A 15,687-nucleotide genomic window follows, 5' to 3' on the forward strand; every position below is an offset into this window, starting at 1 on the left:
CGTGTGAGTTGAGTGCAATTGTGTGGTAGTTTGAGCATTCTTTGGCATTGCCTTTCTTTGGGATTGGAATGAAAACTGACCTTTTCCAGTCCTGTGGCCACTGCTGAGTTTTCCAAATTTGCTGGCATATTGAGTGTAGCACTTTCACAGCATCATCTTTCAGGATTTGAAATAGCTCAACTGTGACAGGGCCCTATCCTGTTTGGGCACCAATGTTGCCCTGGGCTTTGGAACTTCGCCCTGGGCTTTGGAGCTTTGCACTCCGCTGTCGGGATTTCCTTTGACTGGAGAGCAAGGGATGGGGGCCATGTGGGTGATGTGCGGCTGCCCTACCCCGGTGACAGTTTCATCACCCCCAGCCCTCATAGCCCGGAGCGCTGAGCCTCGCGGGCCTTGGGGGTCGGGCTTGTGGCTTCAGGGCTGGCAGTTACCGTCTCTTCCTCCGTGAGGGCGACAAGTGGGAAGTGGTTGAACCCGACAGGTGAGCCAACACAGCACAGCGTCTATTCTCAGACGACATCCTTTTGATAGGAGATTTGATTTACGAGGAGCAAGGGGAAAATATTAACAAACTTCAAAGATAAGAAAACAAAAATGTTTCATCGGTGGGGAGGGAATAGTGGGGCAGCCGCTAAAGATGCAAGGGGCGAAGAACGCTGGGCCGAAGTATGGATGAAGAAATGGCTTAGGCAGTTCCAAAACCCAAGTAGTTCTGGGGCAGAACGGGTTCATAATGGGGTTTTATTGAAAGACGAACCTCCAGTGATCTGTAGTGGCAGCTCCAGTATTCCGTCCAATAAGGGCGCTGGAGAGAGACCAGATCTTGAAAAAGCCTCCTTCGACTCACTTAGGGAGCTTGTGTTTGAGCCTCTTCGAAAGATCGGAAGGAAGAGATTATGTTGAAAGATCTTGTGGTCTGCAGTTAGAGAAAGATTGGGAATAGGCAGAACAGGGAGTCTGAGTAGTAGTCAGCATCAAAGGGAGTCACTAGATGAAAAGAATACTTGTACTTTTAGGTAACCCCCTTTAATTTTATATTGAAAAATAATAAATATACATGCTAAAAAATGCAGAGCATACAAAAGAATATACAGTTAAGTTCTGTGTGGATATTAAAGGATTGTAGTGGAGTGATTAGTGTCCCCTAAAAGTCATCCTCTTTATTTGGAAATAGATTCTTTGTGTATTTTCAATGTATATGTGTATAATATCTCACAATTTTTTTAAAATTAACATTACAGAACTAAATTATTAGAGAGCAAGTGTGTTAAACTACACTCAAAAACTAAATCAGAGTTTCTTGGAGTTGTGAGAAGTAAGCCCATGAACTGTGATATAATTACAGTTAGCCTATTCTTATGTCAAGATGAATAAATAATAGCAGAAAAATCTATAAGCTAAGTGAAAGCCTGTATAATCACATGGCTAGAGACAATTCCAGTTAGTTTCCAGCTTTCTCTTAGAATCAAACATTCCTAAATTAGGTAACTAAAATGATGACATTATAATTTGACTTGGTAACGTAGATTTTGAACCATCTCAAACTAACATTGCTTCTTCATTGCCTTGCCTAGAATAGTTATTGCATGAAAGATTCTGAGTTCCTTTTCTTTCAATACTTCAGCCCTATTTACACTTACTGTTCATGAAGAATATTACTGAGCCATTGTAGTTTTTGTTTGTTGGCGTGATTGATTTTTTAAATTCTCTATAAGGAGCTTAGTACAGTTGGATGCATATCTTCCTTTACAATACCAAAAGCTCATATTTTACAGTAAAGTGAAAACACCCTATATTTTTACTCTATGGAATTCCCCAGTATCACAGTTATCAAAAATAGACTTCAAGTGTATTCTATACATCAGTTTCTAAAGTAGCCACAAGTATCTCTAGTTTCATTTAGAAATTAACAACTCGAGGAATACCTGAGTATTTATTTGAAAGACCCCCTACTTTTAGCATGCCTGTTTTTTGTTTTTTTTTTTAGTGTTTTTTTTTTTTAACATGGACCATTTTTTATAAAGTCTTTATAGAATCTATCACTACATTGCTTCTGCTTTATGTTTTGGTCCCTGACCAAGGATCGAACCTGTACCCCCTGCATTGCAAGGTGAAGCCTCAACCGCTGGACCACTGGGGAAGACCCAATATGCTTCTTGATTGTGGAATGGTCATTATCTGTAAACGGGACTCTGGAGCAGGGGGCTGCTATGTCTTTGCAGTTCAAAAGACTAGAATAAATAACTTTACAGGGAAAAAATGGGGGAAATAGTTCATTAAAAATACCTTGTACTAGTAATAGTTTACCTGGAAACCCCCAAAATTGTCCCCAAGAGTTTTTCTTGGGAGAAGTGTGTGTCATAATGAAATTTTATCATGAAATTGAAATGATTTTATACATAAGGATATGACAGAAAATGATGTTATACAAATACTTGGAATTCTGGAAAATATTAAACCAGTCTTTTGCCTCCAGCTGAATAGAACTTCATCCTAAACAAGTAATTCAGGCAGCTGATAATTTTAAATTATTTGAAGAGCTTCTAATGGAATTCCATACCCTTAGAACCTTAATATCTGCTATGTACTGAATCATAGCTCTTCCAAATTGATATGTTGAAGCCATACCTGCCAATATGACCGTACTTGGTGATATGAGCTAAATATTTGTGTCGTCCCAAAATTCATGTGTTGAAACCCTCATCTCCAATGAGGTGGTTTTAGGAGGTGGGCCATAGGGAAGTAATTAGGATCAAAGGAGGGCAGGACTGAAGGACTGACGTTGAAGCTGAAACTCCAGTACTTTGGCTACCTGATGAGAAGAGCTGACTCATTTGAAAAGACCCTGATGCTGGGAAAGATTGAAGGCAAGAGGACAAGGGGATGACAGAGGATGAGATGGCTGGATGGCATCACCGACTCAATGGACATGAGTTTGAATAAACTCTGCAAGTTGGTGATGGACAGGGAGGCCTGGCATGCTGCAGTCCATGGGGTCACAAAGAGTCAGGCATGACTGAGCAACTGAACGGAACTGAGGTCAGGAGGGTGGAGCCCTCATGAATGAGATTAGTAAGCACCCTTATAAGAGTCACAAGATATATGGTCTTACACTTAGGCCTTTAATCATTTTCAGTTTATTTTTGTATATGGTGTTAGAGAATGTCCTAATTTCATTCTTTTACATGAAACTGTCCAGTTTTCCCAGAGCCACTTATTAGATTGTCTTTTCTCCATTGTGTTTTCTTGCCCCCTTCATCATAGATTGATTGATCATTAAGTGTGTGGGCTTCTTTCTCCATTTTCTGTCCCAGTCCATTGATCTAGGGTCTGTTTTTGTGCCAGTACCATTCTGCTTTGATTACTACAGTTTTGTGGTCTTGTCTAAAGTCAGGGCACATGATTCCTCCAGTTCTGTCCTTCTTTCTCAAGATTGTTTGGTTATTTGGTGTTTCCATACAAATTTTAAAAGTTTTTGCTCTAGTTCTGTGAAAACTGCCATTGGTAATTTGATAGGTTTGCATTGAATCTGTAGATTACCTTGGGTAGTGTGGTCATTTCAACAGTACTGATTCTTCTAATGCAAGAACATGATGAGTCTTTCCATCTGTTTGTGTTGTCTTCAATTTCTTCCACCAGCATCTTATAATTTTTGGAATACAGAAACAGCTAGAGGAAAATATAAGCAGAACACTCTTTAACACAAATCACAGTGATTTTTTTTGATTCATCTCCTAGAGTAATGGAAATAGAAACAAAAATAAATAAATGAGGTCTCATTAAATTTAAAAGCTTTTTCACAGCAAAGGGAATCATAAACAAAATGAAAAGACAGCCTATAGACTGGGAGAAAATACGTGCAAACGATGCAACCAACAAGTGGTTGATTTTCCAGATATACAAACAGCTCATATAACTCACCTCCTGAAAAACCTGTAGGCAGGTCAAGAAGCAACAGTTAAAACCAGACATGTAACAACAGACTGGTTCAAAATTGGGAAAGGAGTATGTCAAGGCTGTATGTTGTGACCCTGCTTATTTAACTTCTGTGCAGAGTACATCATGCGAAATGATGGCTGTGTAAATCACAAGCTGAAATCAAGCTGAAAGGCTGAGTGCTGAAGAATTGATGCCTTCAAACTGTGGTGTTGGAGAAGACTCTTAGGAGTCCCTTGGACAGCAAGGAGATAAAATCAGTCAATCTTAAAGGAAATCAACCCAGAATATTCTTTGAAAGGACTGATGCTGAAGCTGCGGCTCCAATACTTTGGTCACCTGATGAGAAGAGCGACTCATTGGAAACGACCCTGATGCTGGGAAAGGTTGAGGGCAGAAGGAGAAGGGGACGACAGAGGATGAGATGATTGGATGGCATTTCTGACTCAATAGACATGAGTTTGAGCAAACTCTGGGAAATGGTGAAGGACATGGAGGCCTGGCATGCTGCAGTCCATGGGGTCACAAAAAGACACAACTGAGTGGCTGAACAACCCACCACATAGCTCAATATCAAAAATCCAACAACCCAATCAAAAATCCAACAACCCAATCAAAAAATGGGCAGAAAATCTGGACATTTCTCCAAAGAAGACATAGGGATGACCAACAGACACAAGAATAGATGTTCAACACCACTAATTATTAGAGAAATGCAAATCAAAACTACAATGAGGTATCACTACACACCAGTGAGAATGGCTATCATCAAAAAGTCTACAAATAATAAATTCTGGAGAGGGTGTGGGGAGAAGGAAACTCCCACGCCCTCTTGGTGGCTTCCTGGGTGCCTCACTGATAAAGAATCTGCCTGTAATGCTGGAGGCACCAGTTCAATCCCTGGGTTGGCAAGATCCGCTGGAGGAGGGCATGGCAACATCTTCTTGCCGGGAGAATCCCCCATGGACAGAGGAGCCTGCTGGGCTTCAGCCCATAGGGTCACAAAGAGTTGGACACAACTGAAGTGACTTAGCACATGTACTCTTGGTAGGAATGTAAATTGGTACAACCATGATGGAGAACAGTATGGAGGTTCCTTAAAAAAACTAAAAATAGAGTTATCATATGATCCAGCAATCCCACTCCTGGGCATTAAGATGAAAACTCTAATTCAAAAAGAGAATGCACCCTAGTATTCATAACAGCACTATTTACAATACCCAAGACATCGAAGCAACCAAAATGTCCATTAACAGATGAATGGATGAAGAATATGTGGTATATTTATACAATGGAATATTATTTGGCTATAAAAAAAGAATGAAATGATGCTGTTTGGAGCAACATGGGGGAACCTAGAGATTATCATATTTAATGAATTCCATTTATATGTGGAATCTAAAAAAATGATATAAATGAAGTTTTTTACAAAACATAAATAGACTCACTGACATAGAAAACAAAATTATAATTACCAAAGGAGAAAGGAGGGGGAGGGATAAATTAGGACTTGAGGATTAAAAGATATACACTAGTATATATAGAATAGATAAGCAAGAAAGACCTACTGTATAGCACAAGGAAATATATTCAATATCTTTTGTGCTTAGTCGCTCAGTCGTGTCCAACTCTTTGCAACCCCATGGACTGTAGCTCACTAGGCTCCTCTGTCCATGGGATTCTCCAGGCAAGAATACTGAAGTGGGTTGCCATGCCCTCCTCTAGGGGATTTTCCCAGCCCAGGGACTGTACCCAGGTCTCCCACATTGCAGGTGGATTCTTTACCATCTGAGCCACAGTTCCCTATAATGGAAATGAATCTGAAAAAGAATGGACATATTTATAAGTGAGTTATTTTTGTTGTACACCTGAAACATTGTAATTTTATTACACTTCAATAAAAATTATAAAAACCAAAATAATTGATTAATTTTTTTTTAAGTCACAAAGAAGTTTGCTCTTCCTCTCTGCTCTCTGCCAGGTGAGGGTGTAAGAAGTCAGCAGTCTACAAATCAGAAAATATTCCTCCCCAGAACTCCACCATGGTGGCACCTTGATCTTGGACTTGCAGGCTCCAGAATTGTAAGAAATAAATTTCTATTGTTTAAACCATCCAGTGTATGGTAGTTTGTTAAACAGCTTGAACTAAGACATTTGGAAATAGGGACTGTGAGAAGGTGATGAAGGTTAAATGAAGTCCTAAGAAAGTAAGGCTGAAAGTCACTCAGTCATCATGTCCAACTCTGTGACCCCACAGACTCTACAGTTCATGGAATTCTCCCGGCAAGAATACTGGAGTGGGTAGCCTTTCCCTTCTCCAGGGGATCTTCCCAGGTCTCCCAGGGATCAAACCCAGGTCTCCCGCATTGCAGGCAGACTCTCTACCAGCTGAGCCACAAGGGAAGCAAAGTCCTAAGCTGCTAAGTCACTTCAGTCGTGTCCGACACTGTGCGACCCTATAGACGGCAGCCAACCAGGCTCCCCCGTCCCTGGGATTCTCCAGGCAAGAACACTGGAGTGGGTTGCCATTTCCTTCTCCAATGCATGAAAGTGGAAAGTGAAAGTGAAGTCGCTCACTCCTAAGAGTGGGGCCCTAATCTGACAGGGCTGGTGTCCTTATAAGAAAAGGAAGAGTCACTAGACTCTGTCCATACAGAATGAAGTAAGTCAGAAAAACATTTGCAGGGTAGGAATAGAGACGCAGATGTGGAGAGCAAACTTGGGGACACGGTGGGAGGAGAGGGTGGACCGAACTGTGAGAGTAGCATTGACACACATACACCAACCCTGTGTGAAACAGACAGCTAGTGGGAAGCTGCTGCAGGGCACAGGGAGCGCAGCTTGGTGCGCTGTGGCGGCCTGGAGGGGGGATTGCGGGGGCAGGGAGGGCACACATACTTAGAGCTGATTTATGTTGTACACCAGACACCAGCATAGCCCTGTAAAGCCATCACCCTCCAATTAAATTTTTTAAAATTTAGCTACTAATAATTATAATAATAAAACTTGCAGGTAGTTTTAACTAATAAAAGACATTCAAACATAAAAATATGGGCTCTGTGTATATAAAATTCTGGGAATGGAGTAAAAATAATATTTCAGTGAGAAAAATGAATGATGTGAAATGCATGTTTTTATAAGAATGATATGAATTTCTAATATTTAGATGGTATTAGAAATGAATCGTGATTATTTTTAAATGTCAATATTTGTAATGCAGTAGAAATTACAGCCTTTAAAACTAAATTTCTAATGGAAAATTTTAGATGTCAGCTTCCAAACATGGTAACAGTTTCAAGGTCTTTCAAAACTCTTTTAGGGACAATGCAGTTCAGTTCAGTCGCTCAGTCATGTCTGACTCTTTGCGACCCCATGAATCACAGCACGCCAGGCCTCCCTGTCCATCACCAACTCCCGGAGTTCACTCAGACTCACATCCATCAAGTCAGTGATGCCATCCAGCCATCTCATCCTCTGTCGTCCCCTTCTCCTCCTGCCCCCAATCCCTCCCAGCATCAGAGTCTTTTCCAATGAGTCAACTCTTCGCATGAGGTGGCCAAACTACTGGACTTTCAGCTTTAGCAACAGTCCTTCCAAAGAAATCTCAGGGCTCATTTCCTTCAGAATGGACTGGTTGGATCTTCTTGCAGTCCAAGGAACTCTCAAGAGTCTTCTCCAACACCACAGTTCAAAAGCATCAATGCTTTGGCACTCAGCTTTCTTCACAGTCCAACTCTCACATCCATATATGACCACTAGAAAAACCATAGCCTTGCTCAGTTCTGTCCAACTCTTTATGACCCCATGGACTGCAGCACGCTGGGCTTCCCTGTCTATCACCAACTCCTAGAGCTTACTCAAACTCATGTCCATTGAGTCAGTGATGCCATCTAACCACTTCTTCCTCTGTCATCCCCTTCTTCTTCTGCCTTCAAACTTTCCCAGCATCAGGGTCTTTTCCAATGAGTCAGTTCTTCAAATCAGGTGGCCTAAGTATTGGAGCTTCAGCTTCAGCATCCGTCCTTCCAATGAATATTCAGAACTGATTTCCTTTAGGATTGACTGGTTTGATCTTGCTATCCAAGGGACTCCCCAGGGTCTTCTCCAACACCACAGTTCAAAAGCATCAATTCTTATGGTCCAACTCTCACATCCATACATGATTACTGGAAAAACCATAGCTTTGACTAGACTGACCTTTGTCAGTAATGTCTCTGCTTTTTAATATGCTGCCTAGGTTTGTCATAGCTTTTCTTCCAAGGATCTAGCATCTTTTAATTTCATGGCTTGCAGTCACCATCTACAGTGATTTTGGAGCCCAAGGAAATAAAGCCTGTCACTATTTGCATTGTTTTCCCATCTATTTGCCATGAAGAAACAGTGGAAACAGTGTCAGACTATTTTGGGGGGGGGCTCCAAAATCACTGCAGATGGTGATTGCAGCCATAAAATTAAAAGACGCTTACTTCTTGGAAGGAAAGTTATGACCAACCTAGATAGCATATTCAAAAGCAGAAACATTACTTTGCCAACAAAGGTCCATCTAGTCAAGACCATGGTTTTTCCTGTGGTCATATATGGATGTGAGAGTTGGACTGTGAAGAAAGCTGAGTGCCAAAGAATTGATGCTTTTGAACTGTGGTGCTGGAGAAGACTCTTGAGAGTCCCTTGGACTGCAAGGAGATCCAACCAGTCCATTCTGAAGGAGATCAGCCCTGGGATTTCTTTGGAAGGAATGATACTAAAGCTGAAGCTCCAGTACTTTGGCCACCTTGTGCAAAGAGTTGACTCATTGGAAAAGACTCTGATGCTGGGAGGGATTGGGGGCAGGAAGAGAAGGGGACGACAGAGGATGAGATGGCTGGATGGCATCACTGACTCGATGGATGTGAGTCTGAGTGAACTCCGGGAGTTGGTGATGGACAGGGAGGCCTGACGTGCTGTGATTCATGGGGTCACAGAGTCGGACACGACTGAGCGACTGAACTGAACTGAACTGATGGGACCAGATGCCATGATCTTAGTTTTTTGACTGTTGAGTTTTAAGCCATCTTTTTCACTGTCCTCTTTCACCTTCATCAAGAAGCTCTTTAGTTCCTCTTCACCGTCTGCCATAAGGGTGATGTCATCTGCACATCTCAGGTTATTGATAATTCTCCCGGAAATCTTGATTCCAGCTTGTGCTTCTTCCAGCCTGGCATTTCACATAAAGTGGGCAAAAATATTCAGATGACTACCTCAGAATAACTAGCCAAAACCCTTTGGTTTTATCAGTGTGGCAGCTGGGGGCCACAGGTTCTGTTCTTGAGCCAGAACCCAAAGCCACATTCAGTCCTTGGCTCGGCAGCTCCATTCCATCTCTTACCCACAGAGGACACACAGGGCTCTGTGAGAAAGCCCATGTTTATTAATGATGAGGTACCTCTAAGGAGGAGGTCATCTCTGAGATGCATTTGAGTTTAGAGCTGTCTGACATCTGTGTTAGCCTGTCACCTTTTTGGGGCCACACCATCTGGCTTGTGGGTTCTTAGTTCCCCAACCAGGGATTGAACCCAGGCCCTGGCAATGAAAGCACCGAGTCCTAACCACAGGACCACCAGAAAATTCCCTAAAACAGTCATTTAGAAATATGAAGTGTCCATATGCCTATCTCGGCAAGCTGGATTGTGATTTATTAATATCTCACAACCGACTGGCCTAGCAAGGCTGGAAGTTGCCCTGGTCTCTCTTCCTCTTCTTCAGGATGTAATCCTATCAGATCAGGACTGTACCCTTACAACCTCATTTAATTTTACTTCCGTAAGGCCCCACATCCAATAGGTCACATTAGGGGTTAGGGCTTCAACCTACAAACACTCATTTCCCAACACTCATAAATCTTTATATGCCTGTTCCTAACCCAATAGAATCATAAATTTCTTCTAGATTAAATCCTTATATCAATATCATGTGGCAATGTATTAATAGTATCTGTTCTGTTCAGTTGCTCAGTCGTGTCCAACTCCGCGACCCCTTGGACTACAGCATGCCAGGCTTCCCTGTCCATTACCAACTCCCAGAGCTTACTCAAACTCATGTCCATCAAGCTGGTGATGCCATCCAACCATCTCATCCCCTGTATTAATAGTATAGCAGAGAAAAAGTCAGCTCTATGGCCTTGAGTCAGTCATGTGACCTCTGTGAGCCTCAGCCTCTTCAGATGTAAAGTCTAGATAGCAATTCTTATAAATATGTTATGAGGCTGAGAAGGGAGGTGTGTCAAGGGTATGGAATCATATTCATGAAATAATAGCTAAATCTAATCCTTTTAACATTTTATAGCTTATGAAGCACCATTGTCTACATCATCCTGCTGAATGAAGACCTGAATGCCTCAGACACTTCTGGCTCCAAGCTTCACGGTCTTTAAGGTCTTACATCAACTGGTATAGTGAAAAGAAAGTGTTCATTTTAAGATAACCTTCAACTTTACTAGGTCATCATTTGTTTTACTGCCGGGAGCCGGCATATTGAGTGCATATTGCATATTGCATATTGAGTGTAGCACTTTCCACAGCATCATCTTTCAGGATCTGGAATAGCTCAACTGGAATTCTATCACTGCCGGGAGCAGGAGCTCCGCCCATGGCAAAGGTCATGAAGAAGGAGGCTCAGCATACGCAAAGGCGGGATTGAGCCTCAGGAGTCCCCCTGGAAATTCTCGAGCATCTATCCCCAAAACCAGAGTCTGCCTACTTTCTGCTTTGTGCTCTCACCTACACCTCTGACTTTACGGGGGCTGTCCCCCACTACCTCTCTCTGAAAAAAGAGTTAGCTTACAGCTCCAGTTAATAATTCCTGGGTGTGACTGTTTCAACCTACAAACTCCTTTGGAAATCCTCTAGCCTGCCTGAATAGGTTTTTCCGGCCACATGTGATTGTTCAGAGCCTCCCAACTGTGAGAGGCAGGAGATGTTCTAAACTGTCTAAACACAGATTCTTTTGAGTAGTTAAAAGATTGATTAGAAATTGTATTGGTGAAGGGTTTTTCACTTGTTGGGCCAATGTTTGCTGCTAAGTCTCCATACTCCTTACCTACTGTGTCCTTGGCAGTGTATTGATTGATATAATGGGTGTATAAGTAGTAGCCTCAATGTTTGTAACCTTGGACCCTTGAGTTAATTCTTTTCTTGACTGAGCCCACCTCACCTTTGCCCTATAGGAATGCAGCTTTGTCCAATGCTTTTTTGGAGGCTGGTGCCTGACTTTGGAATAATCACCTTTAGAGAAAAATAAGTTTCTTAAAATGTTAACAGGCCTCCTGGCCAGAAGATGATGTCAATCACCTGAACTTTTGCTATGATAAGTTTGAAAGCCTGGCTTCGATTAGGACCAGGAACTGCTGTCCTTGCATGACTCCACCCCTTCCCCCATTATCCTCTATGCACAACTTTAGGTATAAAAACTACTTTGGAAAATAAAGCGCGGGCCTTGTTCACTGAAACTTGGTCTCCCCATGTCACTCTCTCTCCCAAATTCTGGCTGAGTCTCCATCTGGAGCGCGGAACCCGCCATGCTTGCTAATTATGCCTGGGCTTCTGAGATCTGACCGGGGAGGCCTCAGTGTCTCCTCTCCTTCGGGAGAACGGAAGGACGCCTGTGGCCTACGTAAGTGGTGCAAACTTCTTGTCTTGAAGTTTTATTGGTCTCCTGCGTAAACCAAGCTACTCAGCCTCTTTTCTCCACTGAATTTTCCTACTGAGCTATCCTCATTCTATTACTCTTTATATCTTTAATTAATATCTAATTGAAGCTATTGTATCCTTATCCTCGCCGACGCCATCCCCGCTTCGAATACCCTGGATCAGCCGGGGCTGGACCCCGGCATTTTACGCAGTGAAGTAATTCAGTGCATTGGTCTAGCTCTTGGGGTTATCAAGAGACTGGGTTAATAAGTCTTCTGGAAAGGAGAAGAAAATATCAGTTGTTTTAATGTCTATTCTTTTGTAAAATTAATCAGTTACTTGCTATTTTCCTTAAATAGTTATTCAGAACACATATAGCCTTGTAAGTCCAGTCATAGACACTAGGTGGCACCATAAGAGCCTCACCTGCACCAGTTCCTGACGATCCAACAGCCCTTTCTCACCATGTACAGCCTGAAAACATGCTAAAGATTTTTAGCACAGAATCTAGGGTGAAACTTAGGGAAATGTTCTTCCTTTTCTGTGTAGAGTCTATATGTTTTCTTTTTAAGACGTTAATCTCCTAGTTTGAATTGTACAGAGAGGAACAAGGCTCTCAGGGCAAACGACAGCCAGTGTGAATCTAGTGAGGAGACTAGGTCTGAATCCCAGTGCTGACGCTTAGCATCTGGTTTTCCCGGAGAAGGTCTCTTTCCTGCCCTGTATATGCCTCTCATCATTTTGCTGGGAGGACCAGAGTCATGTTTGAGGACTGCCTTGTGCTTCAATTAGAAACCAAGGTGCTTTTCTGCCTCTGCAGCCCTCCTCTTCCTGGGGAGGCTCCCGCCTTGCACCAGCTCTGGGCCCCCGCTGTCCTGGCCCCTGCCTACTCTTTTCTCAACTGCACGATCCCTTTAAACATTTAAAAGGACTCTGGCATCAGATTTATTTTTCAGCTTTCACTCAAACAGCTGAAACTTGCGCTTCTTAGTGTCCCTCACACCAGTGGTCTCCAGCTTCTCTTCAGTAGCCTTACGGTGCAGAGTACCGAGTGGAAGAACACAGGCATAGACATGTACTGCTGCTGCTGCTGCTAAGTGGCTTCAGTCGTGTCCGACTCTGTGTGACCCCATAGACGGCAGCTCACAAGGCTCCCCCATCCCTGGGATTCTCCAGGCAAGAACTCTGGAGTGGGTTGCCATTTCCTTCTCCAATGCATGAAAGTGAAAAGTGAAAGTGAAGTCGCTCAGTCATGTCCGACTCTTAGCGACCCCATGGACTGCAGGCTACCAGGCTCCTCCATCCATGGGATTTTCCAGGCAAGAGTACTAGAGTGGGGTGCCATTGCCTTCTCCGAGACGTGTACTATCACCCTGATAATAAACAGTTGTGTAGATGTAAAGACCAAACTTTTGGACTCTGTGGGAGAACTCGAGGGTGGGATGATTTGAGAGAATAGCGTTGAAACATGTATATTACCATATGTGAAATAGATCACCAGTCCAGGTTCTATGCATGAAACAGGGCGCTCAAAGCCGGTGCACTGGGACGACCCTGAGGGATGAAATGAGGAGGGAGGTGGGAGGAGGGTTCGGGACAGGGGACACATATACACCTGTGGCTGATTCATGTCAATGTATGGCAAAACCACTACGATATTGTAAATTAATTAGCCTCCAATTAAATAAATTAATTACAAAATTCTATTGGCCTAGAAAAACTTTTACTGAAATTGGTAAAATGTTTCAAAAAACAAAAAATAAACAGCTGTGTAACCCTGAGCACATCATTGATCCCTCTGAGCATCAGTATTCTAGGGGATGAAAATATCTGCCCACAGGAGAATTAAGAGAGGAAGTAGATAAAAAGCGATTTTTTAAGACATATTTTTATGTTTTTATCTTTTGCATCTTCCACATACGTGACCTCTCCCTGTGACCCAGAGGTACCTCTCTGAAGGGCAAGTGGATGAATGGGTAGACTAGGATTATTAGAGTAAAATGCTTATAAGAGGCTTGGTGTAGTTTACTTCTAAAACAGGTAGTCCAGTTCAGTCAGTTCAGTCACTCAGTTGTATCTGACTCTTTGTGACCCTATGGACTGCAGCACGCCAGGCCTCCCTGTCCATCACCAACTCCTGGAGCTTACCCAAACTCATGTCCATTGAGTCGGTGATGCCATCCAACCATCTCATCCTCTGTCATTCCCTTCTCCTCCTGCCTTCAATCTTTCCCAGCATCAGGGTCTTTTCCAATGAGTCAATTCTTCACATCAGGTGGCCAAAGTATTGGAGTTTCAGCTTCAGCATCAGTCCTTCCAATGTAATTGAGAGATAAAACTAAAGGCTTGAGGAAAGTAGGGCTTAGTGATTATGCCAAAATATAGTTTGGAAATAAAACAGGGGAGACCCAGGTATCCCCACCTCCTGTTGCCCCACCATAACCACAGAGGGTTGTGAGGACCACAGAGGAGGAACCTCAGAGGAAGCGGGCTGGGAGGGCAGAGGAGCTGGGTGGTCCCCGCATGGTCAGGCCACCCAAGATGGCTGTCCTCTTGCTCCCTGTACGTCCCCTGCTTGACCCGTCCTTGCGTCTCCTCCACCGACTCACCTGACTGCCCTTCCCTCTTCAATAAATGTCTACATACTTGCCCCAGGCCCGAACTAGTGATTGTTTTAATCCTTAGGGTAAAGAATCCGCCTGCCATGCAGGAGACCTGGGTTCCATCCCTGGGTTGGGAAGATCCCCTGGAGAAGGGAAAGGCTACCCACTCCAATATTCTGACCTGGAGAATTCCATGGACTGTATAGTCCCTGGGGTCGCAAAGAGTCGGACACGACTGAGCGACTCTCACTTTTCACAGTATCTCCACCTTGCTGGCTCATGAAAGGAGTGGTGAGGAGGTGCTCCTCTGTTGGTTTCCCTGGTAACCAATGAGCCAACCTGACATCAGTTCCCCCATTCATTGGTGACCTCCCCTCCCCCCGGGAGTGAAGACAGCTGTCATGTCCAGCCTGCAGGCTGCCGCACACACACGACGGGAGTCACTCCAGGACCTTGCTTCACACGGATCAAGCCCTCCTTTCCCTTAACACCACTGATGTCTCTGTTGCTGAATCCCAGGGGCTTTCTTCAGTCTTTTATTGGTTGTTTAATTTTTTTTTTTTTGGTTGCACTGGGTCTTCTTTGCTGCACATGGGCTTCTGTCTAGTTGCAGAGGGCAGGGGCTACTCTTCCTTGTGGTGCGCAGGCTTCTCATTGCAGCGCTTGTCTCAGAGCACAGCCTCCAGGGCTTCGGTCGTTTCGGCACACAGGCTCAGTAGTTGTGGCACATGGGCTTACACTCCAGGGCACGTGAAATCCCAGACCAGGGATCGAGCCGGTGTCCCCTGCATTGGTAGGAAGATTCTTATGCACTCCAGGGAAGTCCTCTTTCTTCGGTCTCTAAGCTGGCCAGTACTGGGCTTGCAGGCCTGTGGGGTGTGACAGTCCCCTTTCAAGAGTCCACCACTCACCTAAGTGTGAAGCCACAAAACCTCGGTGGCGTTCCTTAACCCCAAAATCAGGGAGGTGGATAAAATCCACAGCGTATTAATATATTTAGTCAGTTAGTCCTCAAAACAACCCTACCATACCACTATTGCCCACAGTAAGGCCACAACACACAACTATCATTGGCCCCATTTTACTGAATAGGAAAGTGACGGGATTTTACTTCAGGCCAGCTGGCTTCCAAGGCCATGCTCTTCTTAACCATCACGTCACACAGCCTTTCAGTAAACCTCAGTGCCCTGCACTCACCCCGCCCCATCTCTGTTCCAGCGCCAGGGATAAGAGGTTGAGTTACAGAAGTTAGGCTGCCACGTGTTTCACGCTGTTACTATTTATGGTCTGCACTCTGCAGGATCTTCAGGTGTGGTTCGTCACCTGTTGTTTCTTCTCCCTTCCCCAAACCCTACCATGGACCTAAACCTTCATCATTCTCTGCCGTGCTCACCTGCTTCAATAAACTTACCTGTGGTTCATGGATAAAATCAGTGCCATCAGGGGTGGGCCCTTCCAGCTTCTCTCCTTCCCTCAACTAACTT

At 43.8% G+C, this 15,687-nt stretch overlaps 1 long non-coding RNA gene across 1 annotated transcript; it reads right to left on the reverse strand.

Annotated features, from left to right (window-relative positions):
* Positions 1-561: 561 nt before the first annotated feature.
* Positions 562-15,461, reverse strand: LOC129632992 (uncharacterized). Its single transcript, XR_008704789.1, has 3 exons — positions 13,749-15,461; positions 3,541-3,669; positions 562-916 (listed from the first exon to the last, which is right to left on the reverse strand). It is a non-coding gene; the product is annotated as an uncharacterized LOC129632992 (long non-coding RNA).
* Positions 15,462-15,687: the final 226 nt, after the last annotated feature.

This window comes from Bubalus kerabau, chromosome 18 (genome assembly GCF_029407905.1).
Source record: "Bubalus kerabau isolate K-KA32 ecotype Philippines breed swamp buffalo chromosome 18, PCC_UOA_SB_1v2, whole genome shotgun sequence".
Lineage (NCBI taxonomy): Eukaryota > Metazoa > Chordata > Mammalia > Artiodactyla > Bovidae > Bubalus > Bubalus kerabau.